This window comes from Malaclemys terrapin, chromosome 4 (genome assembly GCF_027887155.1).
Source record: "Malaclemys terrapin pileata isolate rMalTer1 chromosome 4, rMalTer1.hap1, whole genome shotgun sequence".
Lineage (NCBI taxonomy): Eukaryota > Metazoa > Chordata > Testudines > Emydidae > Malaclemys > Malaclemys terrapin.
Genome location: NC_071508.1, coordinates 38,704,289 through 38,726,640, shown reverse-complemented (window position 1 = coordinate 38,726,640; position 22,352 = coordinate 38,704,289). Strand labels below are relative to the sequence as shown.

General features: G+C 47.9%; 1 protein-coding gene across 1 annotated transcript in view; it reads left to right on the top strand.

The window, feature by feature from the left end:
• The first annotated feature begins 1,566 nt into the window (after nt 1-1,566).
• Nucleotides 1,567-22,352, top strand: part of CEND1 (cell cycle exit and neuronal differentiation 1) — a 31,828-nt gene continuing 11,042 nt past the window's right edge. The window contains exon 1 of the mRNA XM_054028239.1: nt 1,567-1,651. The gene's annotated coding sequence lies outside the window, so the exon portion shown is untranslated. The remainder of the gene's footprint in view (nt 1,652-22,352) is intronic.

Here is a 22,352-nt window from a genome sequence, read left to right as displayed (position 1 = left end):
GGCTGAGAAAGGGTAACATCAGTGACCAAGGAAGCAAAGTAGAACCAGTAAGAAGCAGAGTTTCCATTTCCCAGCTGCTGGGAGGGGCCAGTTCTGTGCACTATTTGGCTGGAATACAGCAAGGCCCACATTTTCCAGTTGGGCTGCCTGTGGTTAATTGCCTAAATCCGTATGTACGTGTCTCAGGCAGTGAGCTGACAGTCCAAGACATTGAGCACTTGTGGTTCCCATTGAAATGTTGGCCCAGCTCGTTATGACTCCCACCGTGCTCCATGCCATCACATCACAGCAGGAATCCCATGCTCACAGTTTCATGCTTATTAAAGCAAACAACCACAGTGTCCCCGCATGATGCACTGTGTGCCAGGGCCCCGGGAGCTTTTTAAATGAACACACTGAGAATCAATTGTCAGGGTAAGGAACTAGCAGCCTGACTGAATCCAGCGGGCCTGGCTGGAGGTCTAGGAAATGGCTGGCAAAATGCCCAGCAGAAGGTCTTGGGGAAAACCTGGAATTGGTTTGTTCAGGACAGTCTCTCTGCTTTCGTCAGGAAGGTGGGAGCAGGCTCCACCCTACAAAACTTGTATTGCTGTATGTGGGTCAGGCTCTCTGGGTGAAGGGGGTGAGGGTGAGTGAGCCGGATAAGGGACCTGGACACAGAATAAATCCAGCATAAAGAGTGCACAGCAATCCCACGTGATTTCTTCTTCCTTCCACGGAGTAAACAAAAACACATGCACCTGCACAGACGTGCAGTGAGGGGTTACTCGCAAACACATTTGGTGAGCTTTGATCCATCCTTCCTTAACAAATAGATTTCTACCCACACAGCCACTCCCTTGGCAATCCTTTCTTCCCTTGATACCCCCTCCCCCCATACACTGTCCCTTAGGAATCTAGTTTTATATGACAATCCATATTGCAATGCATCCCCTGCCCCCAGCATGCATATACACTTGGGAATTCATTTCTTTTGGGGGGAGGATCCAGTTTTGATGAACTGGATTAAACCCCCTTTCCCCTTCTCACTCACACTCACTCACACCCCTACCCACCCACCCACCCACCCATGTGGGGTCCTGTTTTACTGAGCAATCCAGAATAACACTCCTCATGTACCCTCCACCACCACCCCTCGGTGTTCTTCACCACAAGGAATCCAGTTTGCTGCAAGCACGCTCGGGATTCCAAACGGAGAGAGATAATGCAGCAGCTGCTGCTCCTCATGGCAGGCAGAAGTTCAGCGCTGTGCTGTGGGGAGAGCCCCTAGCCACAGAGCCAGTCCTGGCTGTGAGCAATCAGCTGGTCTGGGAGAGAAAAGAATTCCTGGGGCAGTGACCCGGATTCCACATTCCTGGGGGAGTAATGAGGACTCAGGAGACTGAGATGATCCACTCCTAACCTCCCCATTTGCCCCCTCTTGGCCAGTCCTCCGCATCCCTTCTTCCTCCAGCATCCTGGCCCCTCTCTTCTGATTGGTCTGCCCACTCTCCCTCCCATCTCATCTCCTCAGCTTCATGCAGACTGCAACGATGCATTGTGGGAAACTCCCAAGGTGTTTTTTTCCCTCTTCCGTCCTCCCTCCCTCCTCTCTGCAGAACATCCAGCTTCCAAGGTGTGACTTGTACAAACAACAGTCTGGGGAGAGAAGGTAGGGGCTGCTGCTTTTCTTACCTACCCTTCCATACATGCCAGACCCAAGGAGGGAGAGAGGAGCACACAGGCCTGAGTCTGTGGAAGGCAGTGGGGGGGGGGGGGGGGGAGGGGGGAAAGAGAGTGCTTGCATGCAGGTGAATATATAGAGAGAGATCTGGATCTGCCTGTTAAAGGTGTGTGTGCTCATTTCTGCAGCTCTCTGTGTGAGGCAGGTCATGGGACTGCCATGCCAAATGTGTTTAGACTGCCAGTAATTGTCTCTATTGATGCATTTGTCTCTACCCACACAGGCAGGGCAGTCTGGCCAAAACAACAGCGAATGCAGAGGAGAGCTCACTTTGAATGCCTTCCATTCCAAACCCTGCTCTCATATGTCATGCCTTACTCCCTGAAGGTCAGATAGCGAGGGGAGACATTCACACAAGTGTGAGCGCTGCATGTGCCTAAAATCCAGATGGACAAACTGAATGGCTCTGTGTCACTTGCTTATTTCCTTCGCTTGCTTGGTTTGCAGGAGGTACCACTATTGCATAATTATTGCTGAGGATGCTCCCGAGAATTTCCGCTGTGATTTCTGGGGGGAACGTTTAGCATTTGTCCTAAAACCGGATTAGAAAGGGAGAGCGGCAGCAGCATGCTGGAAATACAGACCTGGTTTTAACGAGATAAAACCACAGATGGCTAGATTAGGAAATCCGTTTCTCTTTTAAACTGCATCATCAGCTAAAATCTCTTCAATAGAAAAAGGGAAACGGGGCCTTTTAAAAACAAATTGCCGGCCTTTGTTTTGGATTCTAGCTGTACATTTTTTTTTTTTGTCTTGAATGGATTATCTTGTTCATTCTCATTTGCATTCTGCATTGACGGTTTCATTTCTCAGTTTAATTAGTCATTAATCCTGCAGGCAGGATGCTAAACAAACAAATACACTTTGAAATTCCCATCAACCCAATTAGCTGCTATTGACATTTTGAAAAAAAAAATCCTTTGCATTCTCCTCCTCCCCACCCCCCCCATTGTGCTAGAAACAGCTATGTGTCAGAGTCTGCCAAAGTAAAGGAGATGGACTACAGATGCTAGCTACAATATAGCTTCCTTTCAGCTATCATAGCAGGTTATAACAAATGAGGGGGACGTAGCAAGGACACAGACAAAGTTGGAATCACCTAGCCTATGGCTGCAAAGAGGCACCGATATATTGATTATTGTAGGGAAATGTGTCTCTCTTTAGGAATCAGATGGTAAGAATGTGTGTTTAATGTACCGTTTCTGGAGTGTTTTAGGAAAGAGGTTTTTATCTATTCAGATGCTTTTGCTTCCACTTTTTGTCTGTGTATCTTCACAATAGAAGTGTGAAAATGCCTGTAGATTTGGTCTCTTTGCTCCTAATTAAGCTGCGTGTGCATATCCATCAGAACCAGGATCACACGGAGCCCGGAGGTAGGTAGGGGACAGTTATTATCCATGAATCGATGCCATCCTGTGCAAACTTCTCCTGCATGGAAGTAGCAGGGGGCAAGAGCCTGGGTCTGCCCATGGCATTTCCATCTGAAGTGGGGGTTGGTGTAGGGATGGCATAAGGAGACACAGGAGGGATTGAGATGACTTGGTCACTATTCACCATCTAGAAGTTTGACCTTCATGGTTTTGACCTTCATTGTTTTCTTTCTGGGTGAGGGGCCAGGCTCCCAACACGATTAATCTTTTAACCCTGTTGCATGGCAGAGACGTGCCAAGGACAATCTCAGGCGCTCATAGACATGCACATTCTTCGGGAGTCTTGTTCCTTTATTACCACACACTCCTCTGGCTGGCTGCCAGGGCCACAGTTCGGCTAGTGCTCTGGCACAATGGCATCTATTCTGTTTGGTCAAGCCTCTGGCTGGGAGTCGGGAAAATCATTGCAGCCAGGAGCAGGGATATTTTATAGCCAAGTGTTTGTTGTGTGGGTTATAATTAACATAGAGTGATGAGGCAATGGAGGCTGGTCATGTGCTCTTCAGTAGATCCTTTATTGGCATTAGCACTGTGTCAGAGAGAGAGAGAGAGTGCAAATCTTTTGTTGCTTAGCTTGGTAAATCACAGGTGTGCATTGCCCCAGGGGATGTGTGCTCTTCTCAGCTACCAGTCCTAGCCTCAATCTGAATCCGTATCCGCAGTGGATTCATTGATTTCAAATGCAGAGCGACAGATTTAGGCCTGTGTCTGTAATCCACAGAGTGTAAAATTTGGGATCTTGTTTTGTGCATTCAAAATCGCTCCTCCAATCTTTTTGTCTGCCCCAGCACAGCTAATAGGGGAATTGCTGGTGACACAGATAGGGCATTATATAGTCCAGAACTCAATTAAGGGAGAACAGAAGGGACTAGTTATTAGGAACATTAATAAGCTAAACAGAGCTGTCAGAGGCAGGTTGTTTGTTTTATTTTATTTTATTTTGCAGTGTCCGAGATTGTCCTTCCCCTTTCTCTGGTCTGTGATTCACTGTACTTGAGAGGGAGAAGAGTCTGCTGATTTACAATCAAGAAGCAGACTTGAGGGCTAGGAAGGGCTTCATGAAGGGGGATAAAGTGTTGTCAATCCCCTGGAAATCACAATCTGCCATTCAGGGTTGAGCACACAGGAAAAATCTCATGAGATCAGTCAGAGAAGTAGCAGACAGGTGACGCTGCAAGCCTGACATGTAGATCATAATGCACAACAAAGGAACTGAATCCCATTCTTGCTGAGTTTTGCCATTGATTTCAAAGGGAGCAGGATCCCAATTTCTGGGACACCCACAAGGGCATGGGAACAATTCATATAGTGGGGGTGCTGAGAGCCATTGGACCCTGTAAACCACTTCAGGCGCACCCCCAGTTCCAGCACCGATGGACACTCACCATCTTGGCTGATGCACCAGAACTAGCGGGAGTGTTTACAGCTAAAGCTAAAGAGCCAGACACTGTAGCAGGGAGCTGTAACACATTCATATGCTCTGTGAACTGAATGCTGAGGGGGACACGTAACGCACACTGACTCTGGCTGGTAGGTTACAATTGCATCAGCACTGCAAACCCATTACTGAGCAGAAAATCTCGAGCGATTGCCCTCATCAGGCGCATGTACTCTACGAGAGGCTGGTTATTCCCTTCTGAAGCTGCCAAAGGAGACTACGAAGCAGGGAACATAGACACTGGTGAGCAGAGGTGAGCTTTTCCTGAGACACTCTGAGCACCTAGCTTCCCGCACTGAGGGAAACACTGAGTGGAGTCAGACGCAACATGGCATGAGGCTAAAAACAGGAAGGGGAAATCGTAGGCTATAAAGGAGGCTTTGCAATTGACATTGATCTATTAAGTCAAGGTTAAAAGAACATACATGGCCTCTAATGTGCTATAGCAAAGGAACGCTGTTGGGGTGACTCTTCAATGGGCTTTAAGACATTGGTGGCTTCTCCATCCTCTTCTGTCAATTATACCTTCCTGCAGATCTCCTAGAAATCAAGAGCACATCCTCAGAAACATAAGCACTATTTTTCTTCAGGAGTGCAAGTCTCAGAGGCTAGCATACACCCAAGGTATATGGCAGCAGTGAATTGGGTCACTTCTGTAGAATTTGGAAAGTGCTTTATAATTCTGCAGGGAGAATCCTTGAAATCTAAAATATTGGATTGGTTGAGGTTTTCTTTGTTTCCTTCCTAATGTGGAAAAAAGACAAAAAAGAAAAAGTTGAGCTGAAGCTGCTTTTTGGCATAATTAGCCACATGGCAACTATATATTTCATGTCCTTGGGAGATGTGGTGGGATTATTTACTGCTGATATGATAGGAAATAGCCAGCTTGTGTTTCCCGTTCCAATCTCCCAAATGGCAGAGTATTAAAATAGTGAAACCCTGAGTCTTCGCCTCCTCAAATTAGCAGAGCTAGACTAAGAGCTTCTTTATTGCTTCTTGCCACAAGGTTATAACACGATGTTGGAAGTGAAATTCCATTTTTCTGTACACAAAGAGCACCTAAATATGTTAGTTGGAAGGAACTATATTTTAGAATTAATAAAACCACACACACACACAAACACCAAACCAAGAAAGGAACAAAAGTAAAATCTCCATGAGAGCACAGTGTGTGTCCCTCTTCTATACAGACTATAGCCATTCTGAAAACAAAATGGCTGCTGTCTCAATTCACAGAGACAGTGCTTGAAATTTAAAGCTATAGTATGCATGAGAACATAAGAATAGCCATACTGGGTCAGACAACAGTCCAGTATCCTATCTTCTAACAGTGGCCAATGCCAGATGCTTTAAAGGGAATAAACAAAATGGCAATTATCAAGTGATCCATCCCCTGTCATCCAATCCCGGCATCCCAGTCAGAGGCTTAGGGTTACCCGGCGCATGGGGTTGCATCCCTGACCATCTTGGCTAATAGCCATTGATGGACCTGTCCTCCATGAATTTATCTAGTTCTTTTATGAACCCAGTTATACTTTTGGTCTTTGCAATATGCCCTGGCAATTAGTTCCACAGGTTGACTGCATCTTGTGTGAAGGAGTATTTCCTTTTCTTTATTTTAAATGTGCTTCCTATTAATTTCATTTCTTGTTTTATGTCAGGGGGTTCTCAAATTGGGGGTTGGGATCCCTCAGGGGATCGGGAGGTTAGTACTTAGGGGGTTGTGAGCTGTCAGGTGCTGCCCCAAACTCCGCTTTTTCTCCAGCATTTATAATGGTTTAAACACATTTTTATATATTGTTAATTTATAAGGAGGTTTGCTATGTGAAAGGGGTCACCAGTGCAAAAGTTTGAGAACTACTGTTTTATGTGAATGGGTAAATAAAACTTCCCTATTCATTTATAATAATATATGGAGATATACCCATCTCATAGAACTGGAAAGGAGCTTGAAAGGTCAAGTCCAGTCCCCTGCCTTCACTAGCAGGACCAATTTTTTTGCCCCAGATCCCTAAATGGCCCCCTCAAGGATTGAACTCACAACCCTGGGTTTAGCAGGCCAATGCTCAAACCACTGAGCTATCCGTCCCCCCTACTCCCTTCTCTACACCAGTGATGATTTTATAGACCTCTGTCATATCCCCTCTTAGGCCTGGTCTACACTAGGAGGTTATGTTGAATTTAGCAGCGTTAAATCGAATTAACTCTGCACCCGTCCACACAATAAAGCTATTTAATTCGACATAGAGGTCTCTTAAATTCAACTTCTGTACTCCTCCCCAGCGAGGGGAGTAGCGCTAAATTCGACATGGCCATGTCAAATTAGGGTAGGTGTGGATGGAAATCGACGCTAATAACTCCGGGAGCTATCCCACAGTGCACCACTCTGTTGACGCTCTGGACAGCAGTCCGAGCTCAAATGCTCTGACCAGCCACACAGGAAAACCCCGGGAAAATTTGAATTCCTTTTCCTGTCTGGGCAGTTTGAATCTCATTTCCTGTTTGGACATCGTGGTGAGCTCAGCAGCACTGGCAACAATGCAGAGCTCTCCAGCAGAGATGGCCATGCAATCTCAGAATAGAAAGAGGGCCCCAGCATGGACTGATTGGGAAGTCTTGGATCTGATCGCTGTGTGGGGCGATGAGTCCATGCTTTCAGAGCTGTGATCGAAAAGACGGAATGCAAAGATCTACGAGAAGATCTCAAAAGCCATGACAGAGAGAGGATACAGCTGGGATGCAACGCAGTGCCGCTTGAAAATCAAGGCGCTGAGACAAGGGTACCAGAAGACCAAAAAGGCAAACGGACGCTCCGGATCCCAGCCCCAGACATGCCGTTTCTACGAGGCGCTGCATTCCATCTTAGGTGCGGCCGTCACCACTACCCCACCACTGACCGTGGACTCTGAAGATGGGATATTGTTGACGCCCGCTTCCTCGGAGATAGTAGTGGACGGGGAAGATGAGGAAGGAGATGAGGAGGACGAGGCAGTCGACAGCGCTTACAACGCTGATTTCCCAGACAGCCAGGATCTCTTCATCACCCTCACAGAGGTCCCCTACCAACCGTCCCAGGCATTAACCCGGACCCAGAATCAGGGGAAGGATCAGCCGGTAAGTGTTTTAAACATGTAAACATTTATTTTGAACAGAACATTAATATTAACTGTGGGTTTTTCATGATTAGATTGTCCTAGGCACTTAAAGTTTTAGTCTTGGCAGTGCAACTGCTGCAAAAAAATCTAACAATGTCCGGTTTATCTTGATTGGTTTGCCCTAGGCACTCTACTGTTTAGTCCTTGCCAGTGCAACTACAGTAAAATTCGGTCTATATGTCTGGGGATAGAGCAGAAATCCTCATGGGACATCTCCATGAAGCTCTCCTGGAGGTGATTGGAAAGCCTTTGCATGAGGTTCCTTGGGAGAGCGGCCTTGTTGTGTCCTCCATAGTATGAAATGTTTCCGCGCCAGGCTATCATCAAGTACTCTGGTATCATTGCCTTGCACAGCATGGCGGCATACGGCCCTGGTCTTTGCAGGCTTTCACCAAGCATGCGTTCTTTGTCGCTGTCTGAAATCCTCATAAGAGTGATGTCGCTCATGGTGACCTGCTTTGAATTAGGGGAATGTTAGTATTGGGACTGCTTGCCTGTTCCTTTACAGAACTGTAACCAGCGGTTTACAGCCATGCGGTGGAGGCGGGAGAGGGGCAGCATAGAGGGATCTTTCCCGGGGACAGCCACGAGGGGGTGGGACAGGGGCAGAGTTCATGCTTGCCGGATTGCTGGCAGCAGGAACTGGCCAACGCTAGGAGCATTGCTTTGAACGTGAAAGTAGGGCAGTGCTATTATTAAAGTTTTAAGCTGCCACAGGTCTACAGCTTACCATGTCAGCCTGCTACCCAAATTCCGCTGTCCTGTTCCGCTTGTGTGATCTGCACTGCAAGACCCCAGGCACTGAATGCGAAGGCCGAAAATTCAACCTTGTCCTGAGTGTGCATGTGATAGGTGCTGTGAATGGTCTTGTTCAGAGAGAGACAAATTTTTTGGTGAACAAAGAAAATAGTCTTTCTGAGGAATTCACTCCCTTTTTCCCATCCCACAGCTGTGACTGTCTCCCTACCTACCCAGTCATCAGACTCCCAGAGGCTGGTGCAGATTAGGCGTAGAAAGAAAAGGACATGGGACGACATGTTCTCAGAACTTATGTGCTGCTCCCGAGCGAGGCAACCCAGCAGACCCAGTGGAGGGAGAACATCTCGCAATACCAGCGAGCACACAGCGAAAGGGAGGAGAGGTGGCGGCAGGAAGACCAGCAGGCGACTCAAACGCTGTTTGGACTAATGAGGGAGCAAATGGACACGCTCCGGCGCCTTGTGGATGTTCTGCAGGACCGGAGGCAGGAGGACAGACTGCAGTGGGGCTCTATCTGTAACCACCGTCCCCCGCCACAAAGTCCCATACCCCCCTCACCCAAAGTACCAAGAAGGAGGGGCTGCAGAGTCCGTGAAAACTGTCACTCTACCCCTGCAGACTGCTCAAGTAGCAGAAGGCTGTCATTCCCCCAAATTTGATAAGTCCTTTCCTTCCCACCTCACCCAAGCCCCCATCCCAGTTTCATCCCCTAACTGTCTAGTTGCTAATAAAAAATACGTTTCTGTTAATTACTGTTTCCATCATGTTTTTTTAGAGGACAGTCTGTTTGAAGGGGGGAAGGGGGTTGGTACAGACACGGGGGCAGGTTCAGCAGCAGGTCACACACACAGTGCAGTCACTAGGCACCCTGGTCAGTCTGGGAGGTGGTTTTCATTTTTTGTGTGTGTGTGGAGGGGGGGGGCGGTTAGAGATCTTATGCAGCGGTCCTTATCCTGGATCACAGAGCCACGCAGCAGGGGATCTGTAACCGTCCTCCCCCTGCCACAAAGTCACATAGCCCCCACACACAGAGTCCCGAACAGGAGAAGTGGCAGGCTCCGTTGAAACAATCAGTCCACCAGTGCGGACCACTCTAGAAGCAGGAGCCTGTCATTCCTCGAGTTTAGAAGCGTCCTCTGCATCACTACACTACGCCTGCTCCCCACCACAGTCTGTGTCCCAGTTTCAACACTTTACCGCAAAAACAGTAATAAAGAAAACGTTGTTCATTAACAAATTTTCAGTGATTTTATTTTTAAGCGTGGGTTGGAAGGGGGTGAACGGGGTATGAAACTGGAGAGGATAGTGAACGTTCACTGGGTAAAGAAACGGGGGCAGGTTCAGCTTCTCTGTAAACAAACTAAATAGTCACAGGTTACCCTGCTCACTCAGGAACCTGGCTTTCAAAGCCTCCCGGATGCACAGCACGTCCCGCTGGGCTCTTCTAATCGCACGGCTGTCTGGCTGGGCATAATCAGCAGCCAGGCGACTTGTCTCAACCTCCCACCCCGCCATAAAAGTCTCCCCCTTGCTCTCACAGAGATTGTGGAGCACACAGCAAGCTGCAATAACAATGGGGATATTGGTTTTGCTGAGATCAGAGCGAGTCAGTAAGCTTCTCCATCTCCCCTTGAGATGTCCAAAAGCACACTGCACCACCATTCTGCATTTGCTCAGACGGTAGTTGAAGAGTTCCTTTTCACTGTCCAGGGCGCCTGTATAGGGCTTCGTGAGCCAGGGCATTAGCGGGTAGGCTGGGTCCCCGAGGATCACTATAGGCATCTCCACATCCCCAACAGTTATTTTGTGGTCCGGGAAGTAAATACCTTCCTGCAGCCATCTAAACAGACCAGAGTTCCTGAAAACACGAGCGTCATGAACCTTGCCCGGCCATCCTACGTTGATGTTTGTAAAACGTCCCCTATGGTCCACCAGTGCTTGCAGCACCATTGAAAAGTAGCCCTTTCAGTTAATGTACTGGTTGGCTGCGTGGTCCGGTCCCAGGATAGGGATGTGAGTTCCATCTATAGCCCCACCGCAGTTTGGGAATCCCATCGCGGCGAAGCCATCTATGATGACCTCCACGTTTCCCAGGGTCACTACCTTTGACAGCAGTACATCAACGATTGCATTGGCTACTTGCATCACAACAATCCCCACGGTAGATTTGCCCACGCCAAAGTGGTTCGCGACTGACCAGTAGCTGTCTGGCATTGCAAGCTTCCAGAGGGCTATGGCCACTCGCTTCTGGACAGTCAGGGCTGCTCGCATCTGGGTGTCCTTGCGCTTCAGGGCAGGGGACAGCAACTCACAAAGTTCAAGGAAAGTTCTCTTCCGCATGCGAAAGTTTCTCAGCCACTGGGATTCATCCCAGACCTGCAGCACTATGCGGTCCCTCCAGTCCGTCTTGTTTCATGTGCCCAGAATCGCCGTTCCACGGCATCAACATGACCCAGTGCCACCATAATGTCCCCGGGATCCCGTGCTTTGTGACAGGTCTGTGCCACTCTCAGACTTCATGTCCTCATCGTGCTGCCGTAGCCTCCTTGCCCGATTTCTCAGCATCTGCCTCTGGAAAAGGTGACTGATAAGGTGCGAGGTGTTGACAACGGCCATAACTGCAGTGATGGTCACAGTGGGCTCCATGCTCGCAGTGCTGTGGCGTCCGCGCTGTCACTCAGCAGAAAAGTGTGCGAACTGATTGCCCGCCGGCGCTTTCAGGGAGGGAGGGCGGGAGTGATGGTTGGATGACGACAGTTACCCAAAACCACCCTCGACGCATTTTTTTTCCCCAGCAGGCATTGGGGGCTCGACCCAGAATTCCAATGAGCAGCGGGGACTGTGGGAACTGTGGGATAGCTGCCCACAGTGCACCGCTTCCAGTGTCGATGCTTGCCCCGTTAGTGTGGACTCGCACAGTCGAATTACTGTCCTTAGTGTGGATACACACGTTCGACTTTGTAATATCGATTCCACATATTCGATTTAAGTGAAATCGAACTACTCTCATAGTGTAGACATATCCTTAGTCATCTCTTTTCCAAGCTGAACAGTCCCAGTCCTTTTAATCTCTCCTCATACGGAAGCTGTTCCAGACCCTTAATTATTTTTGTTGCCCTTCTCTGTATATTTTCCAATACCAATATATCTTTTTGAGGTAGATTGAACAGAACTGCATGCAGTATTCAGGGTGTGGGCATACCATGGATTTATATAGTGGCATTATGATATTTACTGTCTTATTTATCCCTTTCCTAATGGTTCCTAACATTGTTAGCTTTTTTTGCTATACATTGAGCAGATGTTTTCAGAGACAATCTGCAGTAGCAACGTACAGCACACGTCAGTGATGAGAGCTTGTATCTGTGAATGCCCATGCTATAAAAGGCCAGCTACTTATAAGCTGGACATGAACTAATGAAGGTGCTTACTGCACCTATGCTGTTCTAATGATCTTGGGTCTGCTCTCAATGGGCCTGCATTATGAAGTGGGTGGAAAAGCATCTTGAAAGTGCTGCATCACCAGACCTGGGACTGCTGACCTGCCAGACTTAAAGCAGCATGAGACTCCATAGACTTCCAATGGATTGAAATTGAGCTGCTCAGAGATAACATGCTAGGAGTCGATTTGGCTCAAAGGGTCTCCCCAGCTGCCAATCCATGGACTCTCAACAGTCATGTAAGCTACTCCTTGTGTCAGAGGGAAAAATTCCCCTCAGAAATGGCTGCAGAAAGGAAAGTAACGGCCCGGGCCCTTTCCCTTCCCAGGGCCCTGCCTGACTGCCAGGTATGGAAATCAGCCTGATGTGAGGATAGGGCAAATAGCCTGCGCTGTCACTGAACATCCTCAGTGCATCAACCCAGGGTATAAAACATGCATCTGATGAAGTGGGTATTCACCCACAAAAGCTTATGCTCCAATACATCTGTTAGTCTTAAAGGTGCCACAGGATCCTCTGTTGTTTTTTACGGATCCAGACTAACACAGCTATCCCTCTGATACTTGACACCAGGGTATAAAAGCATTGGTAACTCCCTGAGGCAGAGGGAATAAGAGGCAGGGACGGAAAAGTCCTGCAGGAAGCCATCCTAGGAACCATTAAGCTCTGGCAGGAAGTAAACATGCTCATTGTTATCACAATTAACAACACATCTCATTGCTTCTGCACGCCCAATGAGTCACGCCTGCAAAATCTGTCCTTTCCCATCGGCAGCTCACAGTCTGAGGTGAACAGTTAGATGGCTGACTGATAATGACATGCTTGGCGCCTTTCAGCTGTAGCTCTCAAACTGTTTTTACAAATGTGGGTACACATCATCATCATAATCATCCCCATTTTGCAGTGGGGGAAACTGAGGTATAGAGAAATGAAGTGACTTGCCCAAAGTCACCCTGAATTCATGGCAAGGCTAGGACTAGAACCCAGGTGTTCTGACTCCTATGCTGTTGCCCACCTATTTGACCCCTAGTGCCATACGAGCAAAGGTGTCTGCAGGAGGGAAGGAATAATGTCACAAGGTGAAGGGAAAAGGAGGCAGATTTTTGGAAAAACACCTGTTGCTTTGGTTTCTCATGATATGATCAATCTCTGTCTTCTCACAGAAGGGTCCTGGAGCTTTTTGATGCAGCCTTGGGTAACTAAATCTCTAGTTCCTGGCACTGTGTAAAGCTTGGTGCTATCATGGGAATGTTTGCTGGGGGCTCCATTTGCTGGGTTCACATCCCCAAGTTTTGGGATGACCTTCAGTTTTGATCAAACTGTAAAATCTCAAAGCAAAACTCAGTGGAATCCTTGAACATGCCATGGTTTCTCAGCAGTCACGTGCACTTGCCAGATTCACATAGTTTCTCTTGGAAATCTTAACTCTGCCTCTGGTTAGTTTGAAATTGGGTCAGGTTTGCCTGAAAGGTCAGTGACCCTCTATCTCCCTTTCAGCCAGCCTGAGCTTAGTCTCCTATTTACTACAAAACCAAACCCAGGTAGTTTCAGATTTAGTTTCAAACATTTGGCCCAGGTTTACTTGCTCCCCTCACATGGCAACATGAAACAGTATCGCCCCCTGGCACAAGGGCCGGCTTTAGGCCTATTCCCCCGAATCGGGCCCCGCGCCTAAGAGGGCCCCGCGCTCCAGGTCTTCAGCGGCACTTTGGCAGCGGATCCTTCACTCACTCCAGGTCTTCGGCAGCGGGCCCCGTCGAACTATTCGAATCAGGCCCCGCACTTCCTAAAGCCAGCCCTGCCTGGCACAGCATTTTGTTCAAATCGCTTTAGAGAAATCTAGTGTTGCAAGGAGGTCCACGTTTTGTTTGCTGTATTCCACAGCACCTTCTGCAGTTATATTGATCAAATGCTCAGATGGTTTTCAGTCTTCTGCTGGCTCCTCAGAAAATACCTCTTTGGTGATAGCAGTAATTCATATGATTGCTATTTATTGTGTGTATTACTGTAGCACTTAGGAGCCCTCTGCTTTTCTACTTCTACTATGGTATTTTCCATCTGAGGTTCTTAAATCCTTTTATACACATCAGGGTAGCCTTGCCAAACCTCAGAGAGGTAGGTAGTGGTATTCTTATCTTTTACATGGGGGAAACTGAGACAGAGAGGTTACATGATTTGCTGACAGTCACACAGAAAGTCAGTGGCAGGGATAGATTTCCCCAGTTACAGGCTCATTCCCTAACAACTAGACCATGCTTTGCTTTTTAGCTCATGAGCAACCTATCTTCCCTTGCAAAGCTGACTCGATGTTTGCAGGAAGTTGTTCTCTTTGGGGTGCTTTTTCAAAGGGGATGAGTCCCAACCTCCCTGTTGTGGGAACAAAATCTAAATACTTTCACCTTAAATCCCCTGACTTGCACCTACAAAGCGGAGCAAGTACTTGGATTTTTGGATGCCAACTTTTTCATGTGCAAATTGCATCCTCAAAATGGAAACAGCCCATTTGAAAATGTGGCCCTTTGTGTCACAGAAGGTTAGCTTTGATTTAAATCAGGGGTCTCAAATACGCGGCCTGCAGGCTGCATGCAGCCCACGGGGCTATTTCCTGTGGCCTGCCGAGCGCCCCGCGCCCACCCCCCGGCCTACCTCCAGGCCAGAGGTGGGCAAACTACACCAGCGGGATTGCCCCCCTCAAGCCCCGTGCCGGCTGGCATCACGTCCCTGTAGCCGTGGGGGGTGAGGGGGAGAAGCCGAGGGCTCCATCCGTGTGTTGCCCTGGCTTCCAGGCACGCCCCCCTGCAGCTCCCATTGGCCGGGAACAGGGAACCGCGGCCAATGGGAGTTTCGGGGGAGGTACCTGGAGGAGTGGCAAGCAGCGTGTGGAGCCCTGCATCCCCCTCCCGCAGGGGAAGCTATTGAAATTAATTGACATTGGGTATCCGTATTCCCCTAGGCAACTGAAAAACTCAGCCTAAGTTGATATAAGAGTGAAGGACGTGTGGCGATGGCTTACTTGTTTTGAAAACTACATATTGGTAACTGAGCTATTGTGAGGAGAATAAAGCTCTGTTCTCAGTAATCAGGCTATAGCATAAGCCATAGATCTAGATGGCCCAATACTGCTGAGCACTCTCAACTCTCATTGACTTCAAACAATGAGAAATAAGCAATTTCAATGGGAGTTGTCAGTGCTCACAACCTCCATGGAGACCCTCAGGGTTAGAGCCATAGTATTATGTATCTACCTATTTCCCTGAGAGATCATCCCCTTCCCTGACACACTGCCCCAGCTGAGGGCTGGAGCCGCATTGGCATGAATGAGAAGGGGTTACTGGCAGGGCATTCTCCATGGGGAGCCCTGCACTTCTATAATTTCTTCCACCCCACTTTGTCTGAAAAAGCCAAACCCAATGATCTTCAGGACGTGTCTTCTTTCCCAGGCATTTGGAAACAGGCTGTAAGGGCAACAAACCATTGTTGAGGAAGGCAGGTGAGTTGAGTGGGTAAGTGGCCTTATCCGTTGGTTGTGGGTCACGCTGAATGGCATTACCATGTTTCTGTTATGGTTGATGGTTATTCTGGGGTATTTTTATGTGATGTTGAGGGTACCTGCAGTGCGCTTTTCTAGAATGTGTCTAAATCCAGATAAATAAATCATTGTATAGCTCACACTCATGCCAGAGAATTCCCAATGCTATGAGAGCAATTTGTTTGGGGAAAGATTCTTGATTTAAGCAACCTGGGTGAAATTCTGAGGTGTGGTTCTGTGTCACAGCGTCTCTTAAGGCTACTTCACTTGCTCACAGCTGCGCCTAAAGGCACAATGTAGCTCATTGGTAGCATTAATAACAAAACAATATCAGTCACTTATACAGCACCCTTCATCCCAAATTATGGTCCTCCTGACCCCGCAGTGTGTAGCCCATGTGTGTAGCAGTCGACCCCATGTTGCACCACAGGGCATCAAGACCTTGGTAGTGCAGCCAACTGCTGCACAGGGTACTGTATAGTGTTGGAAGAAAGGGGTATTTTGGTGCCACTTAAGCCCTATTTTCAAAGCTTAAGTGGTGCATGGGTCTCTGCACAGGGGTGAATTTCACTTTTAAGGCTCAGACTTCCTGCTTCAGGTCTCCTTTAGCTAAGGGTGAAGGTGCTGGCTGAAGAAGGCGCCCTTTGGGTGTTAAATATTGGGATTACCTGGAACTGTAGGTTCAGATTTTAGCAGCATTGATTTAGCATTTCATCCTTCTATGGAAGATAACTTGAGTTCCATGCATCTTAATATAGGGATTTTAGGGCAAGATCTGCAAAACTCAGGTCCTTCCTGCTCTGCCTGGAGACTGACAATCCTATGAGACTTTATAGGAAGGGTAGGGGTTTGCCCTGTTGTGCTTAGCCCAGGTTCCCTCCTTTTTCCAATGCTATGCAGCACACTGTGCATTGGTTGGCTGCTGTGTTTCAGAGATACTGTATGTACCCAGGCCCCGAACCTGGATTGTGCAGTGTGCAGGCAAACTATTGCACCCACACATTACACAATACAGGTTATTGTTCTATTAACGATACCAGTGAACTAGATTGTGCCTTTAGACGTAGCCCTAAGCAGCATCCCAGGAAAAGCCACGAGGGACTGTGACTCAGAGACACCCCTCTAAGGCACAATTCCTCCCCGGTTCCTCCCGCTGCGGTCATGATTTATTGCTGGTCAAATATACAGGCAGGAAATTACTATATTCCTCCGGTGCTGACTCAGCTACTCTGGCCAGTGAATAGGGGTTTGGTACCAAGGCCCCACTCATTCCTTGCCCACCTGCTCCAGGGTGTGCGGAAAAGGTTTAGTAGCTTCCGACTCTCATGTGCCTGAACCTGAGGTCTGGGAAGCCCAAGTAGGGAGGTAAGCGGGTGGGGGCTCTTACTCCCTTGTGCTGGTGCATAATCTGAGTCAGCACCTGAGGATGATTTTTAATGATTTCATTAGATTATGAATACTAGCTCACTGCAATGGCCCTACTCTCCAGTGCTAATGTGACACCATGGCCTACCCTAATATGGAAGTTGGGGCTATATGGAATTGTGGTGCATTGAAAATTGTAGGTGATCATTTTCAGTTTCAGGAGGTTTTCCTGGTCCTGCTTGCAGACAGGGAAGCGTGTGATCTGGGCCTAGAAGCGGTTAGTCAGCAGCCGGCTTTGTCTCACTCCGTTTTAGAGTTCTTGTGTGTTATTCTGAATTCAAGGCCTGGTCTACACTTAATTAAATCAACCTAACTATACCACTCAGACTGCGAAAAATGTTGTGCCCTGAGCACCATTCGAATGACCTAACCCCTAGTGTAGATGTGGCTGGGTTGATGGAAGGATTCTTCCATTGACCTAGCTACAGCCTCTCCGAGAGATGGATCAACTATGTCAACAGAAAAATCCCTTCCAACAAGGTAGGAAGCATCTACACAACAGTGCTGTAGCTGTGCCGCTATAGCAGCTATAGTGTAGACATAACTTAAGAAATAAAGTAGTGCAGTGGTGGCCAACCTGAGCCTGAGAAGGAGCCAAAATTTACCAATGTACATTGCCAAAGAGCCACAGTAATACGTCAGCAGCCCCCCATCAGCTTCCCGCTCCCAGCGCCTCCCACCCACCGACAGCCCTGCAGATCAGCGCCTCCCCCTCTCTCCTCGCACCTCCTGATCAGCTGTTTCGTGGCATGCAGGCGGCTCTGGGGAGGAGGGAGGAACGAGGGCACGGCAGGCTCAGGGGAGGGGGTGTGAAGGGATGCAGTGGGGGCAGGGCCTGTGGCAAGGCCAGGGGGTTGAGCAGTGAGCACCCCCAGCACATTGGAAAGTTGGTGCCTGTAGCTTCAGCCCCGGAGTCGGTGCCTATAGGAGCTGCATATTAACTTCTGAAGAGCCGCATGTGGCTCCGGAGCCACAAGTTGCCCACCCCTGAAGTAGTGTTACGTTGCAACCTTCCTGCAAGCGTATTTTATGTTTATCCAATTTCTCTGTCTGCATGCCATGACTATATAGCAAGAATGGAAACAAAATCCATGCATTTAGCAATGTACTACCAGGGAGTCCACACAACTTGTACTCCATTCACACAGCTCCATCAGCACACTGGAAAAGAGATCCCCACATGAGCCTGAGCATGTTAGATATTGCACTGTCTACTCCACCCTGCAATTACGCCTGCCTTTATTTTTAACCTAAAATCAGCAAGGAGAGGATAATAAGGCTTGGGGGTGGAGGGGTCAGAAACAGGCCTTTTATAATTCTGGCACATTACAGTAAAGCTGATGGTGACTCATCCATTCTGTTTGGTGCAGGATGGATGGATCTTTAGTCTGCGCAGGCAGGGGAGGCAGGAATAGATTTAGTTTCTAATCCTCTGGGGGCTCAGATGTAATTCTGTGAGCAAGTGGGGTGTGGGGGAGAGCTTCATGCCTGATATGGGCCCTATTCTATTGGCTGGGATTGGCAGTTACATCAGTAGCACTGCATGGCTCCTACTGCACTGACCTTGGAGAAGCTGCAGCATCAAGGACTGATGCTGAAGACTTTCCAGGGAGGCAGAAATTTGGAAGGGTTTTTTTTTTCTTTGTCATCGGTGTCATTATCTCGTCTCCCTCTTTGCAGACCCTTTTCTGAGCTGGGAAGCGGCTTTCTTGGCAGGCCAGCCCCCTTGAAACAGCACTGGTTGTTAAACAAAGAAGTGATAAGGGGAGAACCCTATGCCTTTTGTGCAACCTGTTTGCAAGCACAGTCAGCTGTGTAGGAGGCAGAGAAAGAGACAGAGCTGGAAGGAGGAGGGATGGGCGGAGAAGCAGAGAGAGAGAGAGAAACAAATGGCTATAATAAGGGTTAAAGAAAAAAGAGGAAGATGGAGGAACAGGTAGTTAGAGAGAAGCAATCTAGGAGACAGAGAGAGAGAGAGAAAGAAGAAAGCTTAAGAGATAAACGCCCGAGGTTTTTCTCTCTTAGGTACTTGCTTAAATTTAAGCCCATTGACTTCAGCTGGACAGCACAGTTGCTTAAAGTGAAGCAGGCACTGAAGTGCTTTGCTGGAGTGGGAACAAAAGAGGAGGCGAGAAAGCTAGTTGGAAGGATTCAGAGAGGGTTTAAGCCAGCTGAAAGGATGGCAGGGAGCCTGCAACCCAGAAGGTTAGAGAGCATTAGAAAAAGGGGGGTTAAATTCTTTGCTGGTGAGAGGAGCACTGCTCTTCAGCACCCTTGAGGGCTGGTGTTCTGGGCTGGGAGACAGAAGGGCAGCGCAGGTGCCTGTAAGTGAATACGCAACTGACTCCTTTACAAACTACCCTGTCAGCTTTGCCGCAGCCATCACCTGGGGTGCCTGCCCTCTTCAGGGATAAAGGGCATTTCAATCTCCGGGCTGCTCCACTCATCCAGCTGAGCTCAAGGCCTGAAATGACACAGGGCAGTTCTGTGATGTGGGCCTTCTAGCACATGAAGACAGAGTGAAAAACGTCTGCAGGTTGCATTAGTCAAGGAGAGGGCGACAGGAATAACAGGAATGAATATTTTATTCGTATTATTTATATTACACTAATGCCTCCAGGGTCCAGCTGAGGTCAGGGGCCCATTGTACTAGGCCTTAGTGAGACTCAGATACTACTCCCAAGAGATTACAGTCTACAAAGACAAGACAGACAAAGGGTGGGAGACAGGATAGACGGGGCACTGAGGTACAGAGATTAAGTGATTTACCCCAGGTCACACAGGGAATCAGGGGCAGAGCTGGGGACTGAATCCAGATCTCCTGAGTCTGTCCAGTCAGCCTCATGATACTTTTCAAACATTGTCAAATGAATGACCTTCTTCTTTCTTAAAATGTAAGAGTGGAGAGATTCCAAATGGCTCTAGTGAGATGACTGTGTTGACTGAAACCATCACATAGCCATGTCCCTTGGCACTAGTCATTCCACATGTGCTGGTTTTCCAACAGGAAAGAAGTTTTCTCTCTTTGTCATGAGTGCAGCTGCTTAGAACATTTCTAACTGAGTGTCTTTTTGTTGAAATATGCTGTTCTGTCAAAGCCAAAATGTGTCATGGAAACGTACAGATTTCAGCATTGTTTCTGACCAGAGATTCCTGAATTCCAGGGCTCTCTGGTCACAGAGAGAGAGAGACCCGAACTGAAAAACTGAGCTTTTCAATCCAAATTAGTCACTTCAACACAATTCTGTTCTGCAAAAACATTTGCAAGGCTTTGAGGTCCTGGTTTTCCAATCCATCTCCGGCGGGGTGCACCAGGTGAGTGGTTCGGGCCTTTTGAGTTCGGAGTGGAAATCTTAACTTTTATATTTTCAATAGTACGAGTGATAATCATTTGCTCATTTTGTGTCTGGAACAACATTTAATACTGTGGGCTAGATCCTCCGACAATGTCAATCTGTGCAGAGCAATTATGGTTAGAGGAACTATGCCAATTGACACCAGGCAAGGATCTGGCCCATATATACCTGTTACTCCAGTTTGGTAGCTGGATTTGATCTACACTGAAAGATTATTGCGTTTTCTTCCTTGATTAAGGAGCCTGGGACTAGAGTGGGTTGGGAAATTAATAGAAGAACACCAATTATTCTGAACATGGCCAGAATGGTTGTGAAGGCTGGCAGCAGCATATGGAGCCTTTCACTTCTCTATCACCACCAGTGTGGAAATCAGCAGAGTGGCCGTGGCCAACAATTGTACCATCTCATGACTGTTTGTTGACTTTAAATGAAGTGAATTTGGGGGTTTCACTCTGGTTCCTGTAGGCCTGGTGTCCACAGCATGGCTAAGAGCCTTAGCAGGGCCTCACGATTGAATTTGCAGGAAGCCTGCATTACATACACACCAGCTGTGCTGACCCTTCTAGATCAGAACTGAGGCAGGGCAGGCTGGGGGAAGGTAACATTGCTGTGCTGTACTAATTCCTTGGAAAAACAAATGTCCGACTCCAGGGCCGTCACTCTGGCACCTTTCATAGTGCACTGAATTCACTTCAGAAATGGCACTTGTGTTGATGCTACATTCTTGGTGTTGTGTTTTTAGCTATCTCCATCTTTTTTGTTTGTTTGTTTGCACTATGGTTAGAGATGGACTCAGACCTCAGAATTTGGATCTGCATTCAGATCCAGACCTTAAACAGCCCAAAGTTTTTTGTGGGGTTGATTCAGCCTGCTATAAGAACACAGGAATTGCAGGACCAGAGCAGTGGTCCATCTAGACTGGCATCTTGGACATTTGGTGAAACTAAAAAGGCAGCAAATGATAAAAGGAAATACTTTTTTTCCCCCGCAATGCAGAATTAGACTGTGGAACTCATTACCACAGGACATCATTGAGCTCATGAGCTTAGCAGGATTCAAAAATGTATACAGATAACAAGAATATCCAGAGTAAGGATTATGAAAAAGAGGGGGGAAATGGAAGGGATACAGGCCCTCATGTTCTAGGGCATAAACCAACCTCTAATTTAGGGGGACAGGAAGAAATTTCTTTTATGGACAATTTATTCTATTACTGGCCATTTTAGGGTCTCTTGCACCTTCCTCTGCAGTAGCTGGTACTTGCCATATCAGAAACAGGATACTGGATTTAGATGGAGCGCCAGTATGGCAATTCCTATATTCATATGTCTCTCACAGCGGCCAGTACCAAATACTTCAGAGGTTGGTGAAAGTTTGACCCCACTGGTCAGTGTATATTATGTGTCCCCCTCCGTGCCTGATCCACAGAGGATATGGGTCTATCACAGCCTTCCGCTTGAGAAGTTTGCTTTTTAGCTCAAGCTGTAGACTTCTGCTTTCAGCTCCTGAGCGCCCTGATTCAGTCCCTGGTGTTGGCCAAGATGGCGGCTGTCTGGGATTTGAGAAGCTCAGTGGGCTTTGGTTGCACAGGAGAAGCTGCTTCTCTCTGGAAGAAGCATGTAAGCGGTTGGTGTTATGCCTCCCACTCTGTACCTGATCCACTGAGAATGTGTGCCAGTTATGGAACTCAAGCTACAGAGACCCAGGCACCCAGGGAGGTGCCTGGTTCAATGTCCGGTGTTGGGCAAAATGTTGGCCACCACACAAGAAACTGCATAGTGGACAGCTGTGGAATAGGAGGTTTCTACCTAAAACCAGGTGACAAGTAGTTGGCTTATTTCCCTTTGATGAGTCCAGCCCCTGCACCCATCTATGTAGCTTTATTCCAACCCAGCCTCACTTTGTGGGAGGGTGTAAAGTGCTAATTATTCTAAATGTTTCCCACAGAGGGGGAAGCACATTGCACAGAAATGTCATCACTTGCTGCAGCCCCTTATAAACAGGAGAATTAGAGGGTTTTTAACTCTCCCACACACCATCATTGATGAGATTTTTTAACTCTGTTGGTCATCTCAGAACAAAAGTGTGACAAACGAA